Source organism: Sylvia atricapilla, chromosome 5 (genome assembly GCF_009819655.1).
Source record: "Sylvia atricapilla isolate bSylAtr1 chromosome 5, bSylAtr1.pri, whole genome shotgun sequence".
NCBI classification, from domain to species: Eukaryota; Metazoa; Chordata; class Aves; order Passeriformes; family Sylviidae; genus Sylvia; species Sylvia atricapilla.
In genome coordinates, this window is record NC_089144.1 from 35,191,449 (window position 1) to 35,207,410 (window position 15,962).

A 15,962-nucleotide genomic window follows, 5' to 3' on the forward strand; every position below is an offset into this window, starting at 1 on the left:
TGTCTTCAAATTGGCAAAAATGCTTCAGTGCACACGAATTGGCAGACCTGCCCAGGTCCCACCATGGGTAGGTCCCATACCAGGTCATGTATATGGTTATTTACACATTTGAGGGCAGCAGCCTAAGTCCCCACTAGTGAAGGGACACCTCCCAGTCCTGCTGTAGCCACTGAACATGCATGGACAGCTGGTAGCCAAGCATTTGGCTGGAATACGCTGCACAGCAAGCCAAGAGAGCAGCTGACAGAAATGAAACACATGGCATGAATACAGGTGCCATAACCAAAATCTGCTCCAATAGCTGCCAAAGTTAAAAGAAATCTCCACAAAAGCCACACTTCTTCAACTCACTAGTTCTTCAGTTCTAGTAACTTAAAGACTTTTCTAGATAGGCAGATAGATGAAAACATATGATCAGGTCATATTATATGACTAATGGTCATATAATATGACCTGATAATATGGGCATATTATATGACCATTATTTACAAACATATAGGTAATATTTATATGACTAATGTATTTTAATGTATAAATTTATATAAATGACAAATACAAGAGATCAATAGTTATTACTTTCAGCATACAACACATGATAAAGGTAGACTCTTTTCCAAGAGAAGAAAAAGCACACAAAATTGAGATGGCAAGTTGGAACTTTACAAATAATTCCTGTAATTTATTTTCGTAACTACAGCTTTCAAATACTCTTAATAAAATTGCCAGTTATTCAAGGTCTTATTACACAGTAGTTAACAGAGACTTGGGAAATGCATGCACTATGTGTAAGTTGCCTTTAATAAAACCAATTAGAGAGTTGAATGAATATTGTCCATTACCATCTATGAGTACAGGGACATCTGGTGGACAATATTGCTACTTGATGTATTGAAAAATGTAGACATTTTTCCTCCAAAACTCTACAGAGTATAAATTCAACCTATTCAATGCCTACATTTTAGAAATACTGCATATTTTTATGTTGCTAAGTGATCTTTGACATGTACACCTTATAAAAAATTATTCTTAAATTAATATTTAGTTTAGCTGAGATAACTTTTTCATTGTCTTTGGGCAAATATCAACTTAGTTTGGTTAGTCACAATTCATGTGGCAAACATTACCCCTTTCAAAGTGAAAATATATTTCTTCTCTAACGTTTTGTCAAGACCAGCAAAATTTAATCTTGGACTTCAAAGTATATTTTGGTCATGAGTTAAATGGGATTTTTCAGATATCAGTTATACCATAACTGAATTCCAGGACTGTAAGTACTTGGGTGTAAGTGCTTCACAATAATCCCTACAGCAACTGGAATCTAGAAGTCCATGCAACACTGCAAAAGCAAAGCAACCCTATACCAAAAGCAGGAATACTGTATAGTTATTTTATTCCAGCTTAACACAAGCAAATCAGAAAATAGGTGTACTCACAGTGAATCAAAGCAGTTATTTGCCATGAACAAGATAAATAAAAAACAAAACAAAACAAAACCTCAACTACAAAACCACAAACAAATCAAGAAAACCAAAACATCACCAGACCAAAACAACTAATTAAAATAACATCTGCCATATTGTCTTAGTATAGGGTGAGAAAATGGACATTACAGTTCAAGAAAATTTCCAATATCAACAGCATTGTCAGCATTGTTATTCTGGTAACAGAACAGCTCTGGGCAAAAAGGAGCATTCATGGTAAAGGGAAAGAATATCAAGGGAACTGTTTTGGTTTAGGATAAATTAGGAAGGAAATGTGTTGAAAGGGTGTTATTTTTAACCAAGAGTAGGTTTTAGTAGAATGAATTTAAATAGGTTTTTTAAATAGGTTGGTATTTTTAAAATGTATTACTGGAAGAAGAGAGAGAAGTGTGGGCTACAAAATATGTAAAAATGGAGAGGAAAAAGAAAACAGTAAAGCGGCTTGAGACTACAAGACTAAAGGAAGGACCGAAAGACAAAGGTGAAAAGAAAGACAGAAGTAAAAGCTGATTAAAAAGCAAAGGCAGGCCAAGACCCTGGTAATAGCCTGAGGAAAAGGCCCACACTTACAGAAGGCAAAAGAGTAGACCATGACAAGAATGAGAATGCACAAAAAAGAGGGATGAGTTCACAGGCAGAAATGTGCAGAGGACCAATAAGGCACTCCAAGGAGGAAAGAAGAGCTAAACTTCCAATGGCTATATGGGGGCATGACCAAGGAAGATGTGCTATTTAAAGCATTTTTCCAAGTTTGAATCTATTATGAATGATTTTGTATAAGATCAGATATTTGCCCTATCATAGCCTGAACCCAAACACATGTTTAAAAAAAAAACCAGAAAAAGTGTTGGCTGAAGAAAGGATATAACTTGCACACACCAGTGAGAGAGTGAGTAGATGAAGGAACAGCATCACTGGGGACTAGTGGAATGGATGGTGAGACAAATGTTTTCAGTAGGCACTACAGACTAGATAATTTGGGGACAAGAACTCCAGCAAACTTATTAAAGGAATGAAAGACAAGGGTAAAAAGGGGTAGAGAACACTGTATGGGAAGCACCAAATAGTGGGCTAAAACAGAAAAGAATGAAATAAAAAAGGATGTATGAAAAATGTAGCAGTGTTCTGAACCATTGCTTTTGAATACATTACATGCCTGATTAACTGGAGAAAAATACAAGTTTTATGCTGGGCAACACAAAGCAGTTTCAAGCAGTTAGAACTCTTCTTCTCATACGGTTTACATCAATTCACATCAGTAGCATTAAGTTGTAAGTCCCGTACAAAGTATCATTCAGGAAAAATGAACAATGCAGTAGTAATGTAATGCAAGTTTGGCTGAAATGATTGTCTAGTTGACAATGATTTTAACTAAATGACTCCTGAAATACATATTCAATTTTTAAAAGACAGATAATAGAAAGTGTACAAAATTCAAAACAGTGAAGTTTTATTCACTCCTTTCTGTTTATGTAATTTGTCTGGTACTGCCTCTGAAAAACATTTTCTGCCCTTCCATTTCACCAAAGAAAACACATGGACTTCTTGTGGTTTTGCCTTCCTATACAAAAAACACGTGTCTGAATTTTTACTTTATAGTGTTGCCTTAATTTTTTTCTCTAGCAAGGGGGCAGAAACTCCTTACTATCTATATCTTGCATGAGCAACTCAGTATAAACTCATCAGGATAATCTGTGTTCAGACTTGTGCTGATACATTGCCTCCTGATTTTGTACAGCCAGTTAGCAAAAGAACAGCTAAGAACAGCTTCCTTCTCCTGTCCCTGTCCCCAGAATTTCTTGTCAGATTTTCAGTTTTATACTGCTGAGAAATAATATATTGCTAACAATCTCACTAAAGGACAACCTACTGAAGACCATAAGAAGATTGATTTGCTTCAGAATAAGCAACAGATACATGGTACAGCTTTATACTGCATGTGGGGGACCCCAGCTCAGGTCCCTGAGCTGTATATGCTTCAGGATGAAGAGTTATTGCTTTGTCCTCATATGCCACATGATAAATTGAAAGACTAGACTTCCAGACAAACCTTTTTCCACCAACACCACAGATTCCACTCAGCTGACCTAATTAAATAAAATCGAATCTGGAGAGAAGACCAAAACATTTCAGTGTCTAAAAGAGAGTTGGCCTTGCAATTCCCACATATTGAAGGCAAGACCAATCTCAAATGCACTGAAAATACTCCCTCCATAAGCCTATCTCACTTCTATCCTACAATGTAAATAAAAGACACCAAATAACCTGACTTGGATGATTTAACTAATTCCCCCCATGAATCTCAGCTCCTACCAGGATGTGACAAAAGAGGTGCTGGAACCTGAGGCCCATTGTGGCCTTGAGCTTTGGGATTTTTGTGATGCATGACTTTCATTTCCTCCTTACCTCCAGTTAAAGGGTTTAAGTAGTTTCATTTCATCTCAGTGATTTTTTTTTACCTCAAAATTCTCTAAAAAGGGAATTAATTTTCAACCTCTGCCTTGAGTTTTTTGACTCAGAAGACTATTCATTTCAGTGGTTCTTGATCAGCAGCCCATACAGATCTACAAGTGCTACAAGGAGTGTCTGTGATCCACTCCATTACTAATGAGCTGTTAGAGAGCTGTTTCACAGATGATGTAATATGAAAGTAAAGGTATTTTTGTATTGCATCACCCTCAAAGTAATTTTAAAAGAAATCCACAATTAAAGAAAAGGAAAAATTAAAAAAGAAATTAAATTAAAGAAAAAGAAAGTCAATGGTGGAGGCAGAGTCAATCAGCCTCCAGGCAGAATAAGATTTAGGAAAGCAAAGATGTAGTGTCTATGTTAAAGTAGACAAGCCAAACTAATAAATTGCTATGTATTTGAGCCAAAGATTACAGTAAATTCCTTTCTATTACAACTGAAGAAGCTACAATAGTAGTAACATGGCCAAAAGATCAATAGCAGAATACCATTGGATGGTGAGGGTTGTAACAACATTATGACAAAGAAAAGCTAGCAGCATTTGCCAAACTTTGCTTTACAAAGGCTAGGATCACTGGGACTGGCAACACATAAGACAGTAATGAGGCCACATGGATTAAACAGTCCTTTTAAGCATCAGATATGTCTTTCTGAAGCATTTAATTTCTTCAGTGATTGATCATGCAGTGTGCCAAAAGCACTGGATTTTTTGTTTAAAGTCTCTTACCTTTAATGAAAAGAATTTTCAGGGCTGTGCTCACAACAGAGGACTGGACAACCAGCAGGCCATGAGTCAAACAGGGCACGCAAAAAAATCCTGACCAGCCCCTGGAACATCCTGCAGTTTTAAGCTAAGCCTGTTTTACATCTCACTGAAAGATAATGGTAGAAAGCAAAAGCAAATTTGATGTGGGCAAAGAGAAGACATTGAGAAACATTGAACAAACTTGGCTGGCCAGCCAAATAAACTGGTAGCATTGCAGACGAAGAAAGATCAATTACATGAGAACAAGAGAAAGGGCTTGACTGTGGCAATGACAGTTGGGAACATTCTGGCCTAGACTCCCTGGTCTGGAAATAGTCAGTGTTCAAGTTATCCTTGGTCATCAGTTTAATGGCACATGAATATGGAGACACCATGGCTGCTCTAAGGCATTAGTAGCTCAGAGTCAGAGGGATACCATAACGCAGTAATGATATTGATGCTCCTCAAGCTTCCCAGCACTGGAACTCTGAAGGACTTTTTTTTTAGAGATGGCCAGCTCTGCACATTTATGCTACACGTTAGATAGCAAGCCCTGAAAGATGTGAGCTAACTCTGCATCCAGTTCATCTACTTCATGTCCCTTACTCTCTACACCCACTTGAAAGGAGGCTGTAGCCAGGTGGGGGTTGGTCTCTTCTCCCAGGTAACCAGCAACAGGACAAGAGGGCACAGTCTTAAGCTGCACCAGGGCAACTTCAGGCTGGACATTTGGAAAAAGTTCTTCACAGAAAGGGTGACTGGGCATTGGAATGTGCTGTCCAGGGAGGTGGTGAAATCACTGTCCTTGGAGGTATTTAAGAAAAGACTGGATGTGGCACTCTGCCATGGTCTGACTGACAAGGTGGTTTTAAGTCATAGGTTGGACTTGATGATCTCAGAGGTCTTTTCCAACTTAGTTAATTCTGTGATTCTGTGATGGTCTTAATATGTTCTATCATAGTTTTACATTACATGATGAGTGTTTTCATTATCTACATACAGCATTCTTTAGTCTCTTATTTTGAACAATGAAAAACTGAATACAAAACCATCCTATTCATAACACCTGAGCATGGCACTTGAAAATAAACTGCCTATCTCTACTTTCTCTTAGCATATTTACCACCACAACAAAGATGTACTATACAAACTAAATAATATTACTGTCAGACTGAATCTCGTACATTTTTAGAAACAATAGTGTAAATCTATTTTTTGGTTAAATTTTTCCGAAAGTATTTTATTAAGGCAACCCTGATCATTTTGCCACAGGCATACCTCTTTGGCATAATAAGCTTATAGCTCAAGTCTCACATTAATTTCAGCATTTATGAAACGCTTTCATTTTATAAGAGTGATGCAAAACATTTATTTTGGCCATATTAGTAATGAAATTAGATCACTATTAAAGATTACAAAATGAGAGTTTAAATTATTGTGTTTAAATATAAGTGAAAAAAAAAACCCCACAAAAAGCTATTTCTTTCAGTGTTCCCTTGTTTCTACTGACATGGAGGACTGGGCATAGAATGAAAGGCCTAAAAAAGTCCTCAGAATCTCTGCCTTTGAAAGGGGAAGCAGGCTCACTGACAGTTACTGTAAGGAATAGACCACCTTACTTTTGTAACTGGACCATACAGCCATTTGAAGCATTTGGAATTGTCTGGGCAATTCAAGAGTTAATTTTATAAACAGAGTAGTATTCCATCATGCTTGTTGAGCAAGTTAAAGTAGAACGCAACTTTCATTAACCCGAGGAAGAGAGTAATTAAAATAGAAAAAGACTCAAACACAACTAAAGTAACACTGTTCTGCACGTATTTTTAATGGATCAGGCCCTCACCCTTCTAAAATTAATTAATGCTTTAATGAAAGTCGCCTGTTATCTGAGTAGTAAATCTAGTTTTTCTAATATTCAGCTACCCTGGATTTCAATTAAGACTCAAAGAGCCAAGAACTGATGAAGAGGACATCATAAATGATTTATGGATGTCCTACTTTTGTGTATGGTGCATTAACTATTCTACTTAATGCATCCATACGGTTCTCTAATTCATTCATTACCAAAGGCCTCACATTACAGTTATTTCATTGAAGTTTTATATCCATTTTCAGGCAGATTCTAAAAAATATCTACTAAGATATATACAAAGTATATTTAAAAATTAAAGCTACAATCAGATTTTATATTTAGTCTATAGTTTTCAAATCATCTATCTATCTATTCAATTATTACCCTATTACCTATTTCTAGACGAGTCAGTTGCTGTTGTTTTGGTTTGGTTTATTTTTTGTTAATATATTGATCAGCATTCTAGAGATTTCTTGCTATTTCATTATTTGTATGGTCTTTTACACATGCAGTTTATCTTTCCCTTTTTGCCCAAGTCCACCATTTGTGCCCAATCACTAATGTATACAGCATGCCAGAGGGGTGTTCCTACAACTATCAGCCACCTTCCTTTCTCCCACCACAGCATTCCTTTGACAGGGATTCTAGCTGGGTAAGTCTAGACACTCTTAAAATTAAGCCCATGTCAGAGTAGCCAAAGGACAAAGGGGAGAGGTCTTTAACTAAAGTACCTAAACAGAAAAGAGGGGAGAAGGAGAGTATTTTTAATTTTCAAGTTAATTTCTGTTGCCTGTACACACTTTTATTGTAGCTAATGAGGCAGAGCCACAGCATCCTGTGACACCATTTCAGAGAGAGTCTGTGAGAAAGGTTTTGGGGACATCTGCTTATTTTTCATCAGCTTAACACAAGGAATATAATTTCTACACTGTTTCAGCTTTACTTTGCCTAAAGAATAAAAAGGCTCTAAGAGTGCAATATTTAAGGTCATTCTTCCACTCACCCAAACATTTATGTTTTAAAAGACATGCAGCTCAGAAGACTGCACCGCTATAAGACTATCTGTTACAATACCTGAAAATAAACTGTTACAGCATGAAATTGCTTTTCTACATGAAACTGAAATATCATATCCATTTGTAAAGAGTAGCCTCCAGAGCTGTGTTCCTAATTAGACAAGGTACCATGTGTTGCACGAAGAAAGCATATCAGCAACAATTTGGCTAAACAAAGCAGAAAGCTGCAAGTGTTGCCAGAACACCACAGGACCATAAAAGAAGTGACCCTTACCTCCCTAAGTGTGTTTTTGAAAAGAAAACAAGATTACTGGTATGATTAACCAGCAAAAAGATAACCTCTTATTCTGAAAGTACCAACAGAAAAATGGGCAAAAAAATGAAATTCAATTAAATAGTGACATTGTATAAATTCAGTTTAGCATATTTTAAATGTGAACATTTTCATTTACAGTGTTATTGATTTCCATGCTACAGTTTCTTAGCAATGACTAATCCCAAGGAGAATATGTGATCTCAGCCAAATTTGTACAAAGCACATAGTTCCCCCTATTATTCTCCAACAGCTAAAAAAGGTTGAAATGTAAATCTGCTACAATTCATGTTTAAATAAACATTGATGTAACATGCAGTCAACCACCTTTCTACGCTATGAAACACAATTATTTTAGCAGTCTTTATATATACTCTTTATATATACCCAAATGCTCTTCATGATGCATCTATGGTATACTCAATTTAAAGGGCTGTATCTACTAAAAGTATTTTTCACCAGTTTATTGTGGTGCAGAGACAAGAATTAGCTACACTACAAATTGTCAGTCATGGCTCACCTTCAAGGGAAGGACAGTGAAACACTACTTAAATGCTTTCAACAACAAGAAAAAAGGCAGACAAAGAATTTTTACTTCTCTGCTTACTTACCTGGACCATTCCCCTTTCCATGAACCAGTCTGATATTGAGGTGACTGAAAAAACATCATTCACCTAAGAGCTATGCTACCACATTTAAACCCCAGTATCATCTGAGCCTGTGCATTTGATTTCAGAATTTCTCTTTGAAAAAGAGATGCCAAAGTGCAGTAATGCTAGACCTAGAAAGCATTTTAAAAAGTAAATTCAGTTGATCATCTTCTGCTCCAAAATATTGTTTGGCTGATTCAAATATTGTTTGACTTATTAAAAAATCTAAAGCTGTGTTCTAAAATATCACATATTTATGTCATGATGTTAGAAAAATTATGGAGTTTTTTTAATTTTTCAAAAGCAGTTATTAGAAGGCTTAATATTTAAGGGGTTACACACAGGAACATATTATGAACCACCTATTAAGGAACTTTATAGAAGCTGTCCCTTTTCCTAACAACAAAGTCAGAAATGAAGAAACAAAGGGGTTATTCCAGAGGCTGAACTGCCAGATCCAACGAAACATTGACTGATAAGAAAACACATGCTGTCTCGCTCTCTTTTATCTGAGCACCCTTTATCTGCCTTTTAAATGTTACTGCAGGGGACTTGGGTTTTCACAAACATAGTTCTCTGAGGGTGCTAAAAGAAATTTTAAGAAGTGCTTCTGGACTCTTTATTCCTGAAATTTATCAACATAATGCATAGATTTACTGTGGGAAGTACTCACTGATTTTCTACTGGTAGGTCTCATGATCCCAATAGGGCCATCTAGCTTATTTATGCTCCTGAACATAAAGCTTGTGTGATTCCAGTGATGGCACCTGTAACTTTGCATGCCAGGAAGCTTTCCCTTTCCTTAATCACATTTAGGCAGTACTAAGTTTCCACTCACTTGTAGGAGGAAAATAGAACATTGATAGAAGAAGAGCAACCTCCTGAACTTCTGAAATACAAGAGTGGCTGTACTGTTCTAGGTAATGAAGTCAGTGCAGTTCTAACCACTGAGGAGTCCTCTGAACCCAAATGCCAAAAAAACACCTAAAGTTCAGTTTGGACACTGTCATAAAAAAGCCAAAGACTTTCCACTGTTGTCTAAACCTCTGTGAGTTTTCTTCTGGAATTCAGTACAGCATGGCACAGAAATAGTATAGAAGCCTTTTTTTCAATCAAAGGAATAAATGGGGGAATGTAAGAAACAAGGAGAACAGGGAGTTCTTGGGGACTTTGTTGTTTGTTAGGGGGAGGGGAGTTCCCTCTTTTGGAGACCACATCAAAACACATACAGGACATTTGTACTGAATCAGCGCAAGAACACTTTGCTGAATTTTCAGTTAGCTGAAACAATGTGAATAGGGTCAAACAAATAATTTCATCTGCAAGTATGAGAAAAGTGGTGTTCTCTACCCCTTAGCTCAACAACTGGATCATGTGAAATGAGAAAAAGCTCAAATTCAGTTTTCTCCCCTACCTCCTTTAGAGCGAGGCTTTGAGCCAGCTCTCCTACACTTGGGTATACAGCTTAAGCAACAGTGAAGATCTTTGATTTGGCTGCAACTGTATCTGAATTTAATTTCATGGAAATGCTTTTAAAAAATTAAAATTATCTGTTACTAAAGATTTTTCCTAGAGGACAAAACTCACATATTTGAAGAATGGAAGAACATAAGCAGATTCTGTTCTGCCACATACAGGTATTTAATTTATAGTTGGGATTGGCCAGTAACATGAATACACCATTGAAAGAAATATGTAAGAGCTGACACTTCCTTTAGAGATAAACTGCACAAGGCTAACTGTCAATGAAACTTTAGGCTTTAGCTTAAAAATATATAACATGCCTGCTCCTGAAATCCTGTTGTTATTTAAACAGGAAGCATATGAAGAAAATTAAATGACTTCAAGAAACATCTTCCATTCACTAAAGATGCAGGAAAAGGAACTCTATGACTGAAGAGGATATGCACAATTTGTGAAAGATATGACCAGCTTTTGTGCAAGTGTAACATCCCACTGAATGTTACAAAAGCAGCCCCAAAGTTGCCAGCAGTAAGATAATCAATCAAAGCACTAGGTTGCTGTATATCCCACTAACATTCTTTTAACGTTTTGCAAATCAGATGACAAAAAAGTGCCTTAAGGAGGTTTTAGTGCATGTTACAACCTAATGCAATCATTCCTGTTTTCCACAAAGACTGACAGTGAACACAATACCATGCTAATGGTTCAGTATGCAATTATCCCTGCTGAAGTGCACAGAAGGAAGCAGAAAGCAAATGAGGCCAAATAATGCAGACTCTCCAGATTTCTTTGTGCAAACAAAATCCAGAATGACAGAGCTGCAGGCTACTAGGTCTATTTGCAGGGCTTGCTACAGATATGTTATGTCGAGTATAATAACTTAAGGAGTACTGGCGAGCATCAATCTCTTACTAGAAGGTGGACTTGAGTCTAGAAGCCAAATACTGTGAAGACCTGATATTTGGGGTCACAATGTAAAGTGTAAAAAGACACAACAGTGATTAAAACAATCACACTAAGTGTATTGACTGATACTGCCCACTCTTGAAATGTGTGACTAACATTTAGAGCTTGTTAACAATTCAGCACTGTAATTATAATAAGATCTTAAAATTTCACTAACAATATGGCACTTGTCCTCTGCTATTCCAAGCATTGCACAAATACATGACCTGGAAATGGAGATGGAAACAGTTGATACTTCACTAGATTCTAAGATCTTACTCCTCAGAAAGCTCCTTTGAGGAGTCACTGCAGAGACATGATTTTCTATTTATGCCTCCTTGGCTTGGGCTAGTGTCAATCCCTCTTTTAGGCCAGCAATAACAGATGTTCAGTGACAAAACACAACATCTGACTTTTCGTTATATAGTTAGCTTGGTTTTTGCTGCAGTATTGTTTGGACTGTCATTTATGAACTACTTGTTCTCCTCACTCATATTTTCTGCCTTATTTTCAACCTATTTTCAGCTTATTGTTTTAGCTTAATATACTTTCAAAAGTATTTTGACCATCTCTTCACAAGGTCTACAGAGGGAGTGAGCTTAGGGTACTCTTACCAGCCAGGAGGAGTAGGATGCAAAGAGCCCTCTGAGTTGCAGCACCAAACTGTGTATGATCCTTCCACACACCAGGAGATAAATGGCTTTTTGGAGTCAGAATTTGACAGACTCAAGGCTGAGACCCCAGTGTCAGTATTCAAAAAGCAGCAGCTCCTTAATCACTTCTACTATTGCAATATAGCATAATACATCTAGAAATAGATAGAACTACATTATACATATGTCTACATGTATTCCAGTGAAAATTAGGGTGTTACTGCACAAGGTGCAACGTGATGACAAACCTAACATTTTGAATAACTTTCAAATTGACCATAGCGTAACATATCATGCAACACATGATGCAAGGCAGACAGTGCATGAGCATCAAAGGACTTGCTTCAGAAACTGTGGCTCTTCTTTTGTAAGAACATCCCCAGTCCGATTCCCTTCTCTAAGTCCCAAAGAAAATGACCTTTAGTCTGTGGTCTCCTAAAAGTAATCCTAAAATTTCTGTCTAATGCATTATGCTTAGCTATCAACATTTCTCACAGACTTCTATGTGTATTTATCAGACTGAGACTATAACATTTTAAGATGCCTTTCCTGACTGTTCAGCATGGCCTTACTGGGCCACTTAACTGGGTGGATGCTGAGCCAGCAGAGGCTGACACAGTATTTGAGAGATAGAAGAGTTCCTAACAAAGAGAACTGAAGAAAGGAAGAGACTTCATCTTATGTCAAAGCATGGTATTCAGCATCAGGAAAAAGAATAATAAGAGATTCTGGAAAAACAATCACTCAAGTGGACAGCTGGGAAAAAAGGGAAAAAAGTAAAAAAGTAAAAGTAACAAAACATTATCAGAGCACTTTCTTGTCTTGGGATACTCAGAAGATCATTTACCTTCTGGCACTCAGAAAGATCACACGCAACTCGGTGCTGTGACTCAGAGGGCTGTCTCTATGCTACTCCCCTCATTCAGTAAGACTCAGTGACTTAGCCTTGAAAAAGAAGGCATCTTGTATTACCAAATTGCCCGTGAGAAGAAACATCAATATTTCATTTAAAGAAAAGTAAAAAGAAAGTACCACAAACAGTGCTCTATGTTCATGAAAGGAAATCTACATTGAATATCTTCACTAAAGAGGCAGCTATAGGGAAAACCTTTTTTGAACTGAAAAATAATTGTAAGCATTGAATGCCCCCACCTTTTTATCAGAATCTTTTCATAGAGTTCTTCCGATGGCCCCCCAATAAAACCAGTCAGTGGAGAGAATTGCAATGCTCAGAAGAAAGGGTATACAGTAGTCTGGTTCCCATTTTTTTTCTGTTCTTTTTGAGGAAGAAACAAGTGGATGTCCTGTGTGCTCCTAGAGGAATTCAGAGATGGCATTTCATGTGGATGCTGTGGCTTCATAAAGAGTACAAAGAATTGGAAAAATTGACATTTCTGGCAGAAAAGAGGTGTGGGAAGATGAAATAAAATTTAGGAACAAATAATATAGACAAGTTCTGGGCTTTGATGCTGGTAATTAAACCTGACACATCAGCATATGGGGAATTAAAGGAGAAATAAACTTAAACTAAGGCTGTCAGCAAGTGAGCAAAAGATGCATCTTTTCTGAGTATGTAGTATGAGGAAAGTTATATAAGAGAATACAGCAGTACTTGTGGGATGACTCTGACATAAGTGTAAAAGCAATTCTGCTATGGGTTTACAGCCACATGGTTTTCAGCTACCCAAACCCACCCAAAAGAAGCCCACCTACTTGAACTGTGCTTAGATTTGGAAAGGGTTTCCACATTATTGCAACATAAAATGTGTTGTTTAAGCTGGGATCAGCTCCAGATTAAGATGTCACTAAACGTACATGTCTGCATGTGTGTATGAGTATATATAAATAGGTAATCAGTGTGCAGTTGGTGCCTAAGCACCCATTATCATCAATATAAATCTTGTCACTACAGCCATTTGGAATTAGGAAACTCACCCTGAAGCAGATACCAAGGCTGTATTATACTAGTAGATTAAATGCATCTGGTACTGTTCTCTGGCTGTGAGAAAACTGATGTGGAAATGGTCCATGTCAGTACTTATCTCCAAATCAGGATGATCACATCTAGTCTGGATATGGTCTCTGACCTATATTTATTCCCGAGTAATCCAGAAAGTGTTTAGAAACATGCTAGATATCTTAATAGATTGCAAGTTTGAATACTGGTTCACACATGAATATCTACTTATAGATACACGTGTTGTTGCACTTTATTCTTCCACTGAATCCTCTCTCAAAGTACTAGCACCTGAAGTTTTTCCTTGTGCTCTTCAGCATGCTTGAAAGTAAATAGTTCAAATATTGGAGACAAAATAGATGTGATGGTAGGGGAAAGCTATAGCTCTGAGGCATTCAGCCTTACACAGCCCTACACAAAATGCCATGGAAAAGGCAAAGAGAAGCTCTGTGTGGCTGCCGGTGAATCATATGTCCCATTGACATTAGCTAAAAGAAACTAATTAAATCAATTCAGTTCAGTAACACTCATGTAAATCAAACAAAAATTAAGAGATGAGCTGAATTTTAGGCTACACTACAGTGGTGTGGCATTTCTAAGCAACAGAAAAAGAAACAGATTTCATGTTTATATAAGAAGGTGTATAGTAAGAGTGAAGTGTAAAGGGAAAATTCTGATATATTGAGGAAGCTTATTACCTTTACATTTCTGAAACCTTCACAGGATGCAAGTGAAAAAAACATCTGAGTAGCTTGTTCCAATCTTGGTACAATACACTTGTGTGCTTGAGAGAGGCTTTGGACAGACCAAACTACATTAGGTTACAAAGAATGATGCTTTAGCATATCCTTGAGGTGATAATTTAGACCCAGTCTTAGCTGTAACCTTTACTATAAGTTCCTGCTTTTCTCTCAAGTTCAGCCCTAACTCTATATATGTTTGTTTGTGTTTTGGTTTTTTTAGTAAGTATGCTAGATGATATTTTCTATCATAAGTAATTATCCATACTCTATTCCCACTTTCCATGTACTGTCTTGACCTTGGTGGTTCTTACATTAAGTATTGGAAATATTTGGAATAAACATAAATAAACATTTTGAGAACTTGTTCACTCCACTACTAATTCACTAGTACCTTCAATGAGTATATGGTTTCTGAGATACAAAAGAAAAGTTTACAAATAGAAAACTCAAGTATTACAAAAAAATTATGTAACTCTGTATGTTATCCAAGCAGTTTTCAGATGACTTGCTCTCACATCATCTAGAGAGACAGCTAAACAGAACATATGGGTAAGCAGTAAGGCATTTATAGAACAGTCAAAATGCTTCTAAGAGCTCTGAATTGTCCTCACCTTCCTTCAATAAACAAGATGAACTGAACATACACACATGAAAACAAACAGGAACTTAATATCAGGTAATATGATTGCCTTTAATTATATAAAACTCGCTCCCAGAAAATAAACTACTCCTCTTCCTTGCTTAGGCAAACAAGCACTACAATATCCCCAGTTTAAGTAAAATCACTTCTTAACATGTTACTTCTTAATTGTTAGAGTCCCAAAACATCACTTCTTGACACAATACCTGCAGAATTCTCAGCTTCACAGCACTCTGCTGCGTACTGGCAACATTCTCTTCTCCTTGTCAGATCGTTTAGTCCTTAGCACAAAATGTAACCTTGTAATATACTGTTCTGCATTAGGCATCCATTCACCCTACCTTTCCACCTTGATTATGAAGAAAATGGACCTTGAGTCACTGAAATTAGCTTGAATTCAGTTTCCTCTCCTCCACAGAGCCAGCAGAGCATTAATTTATTAAAAAAAAAAAAAAAAAAAAGTTGCTGGCTTTCATACTAAATCACAATGTGCACCAGTCATGTAACTGGATTACAGCAAGCACTAACAGTAGCAACTGCCTTTTCAAGTTGAGCAACCAACAACATTGCTAAAGGCTGGAACAAAAAGGGTCAGCCAGGGCAAAACAACAAACATTGATGCTTGCCCTATATATTAAAAACCAGAAAGCAAGCAACAGGCAGTAAGTGCTAATTCAAAACAAAGAGGGAGCGATACACATGCAATTCATAATGAACCAGATTCCCTTGGTAATTATATTAACACTACAATCTACTTCAGGTGACATTCAAGAGGGAGAAACAGAATGTTGAAATACAGAAACCTGCAAGGAGCAGGGCTGTGCTTGGATGATGGCAACCATCCTGTTGTGGGACACCTGCCCTTTTAAAAAGGCATCTTCAAAATTTCTGATGGTGGGATTAGTCCAATGAACTGTCTGACTCACAGCACTTTGGCGTCAAACATATGCTTCCCCAAAGGCTTTTTCTCAAAGGATGTCATTAGAAACAAACCAAATCCACTGTCCTTCAGCACATCCAGAGACAGCTGAAGA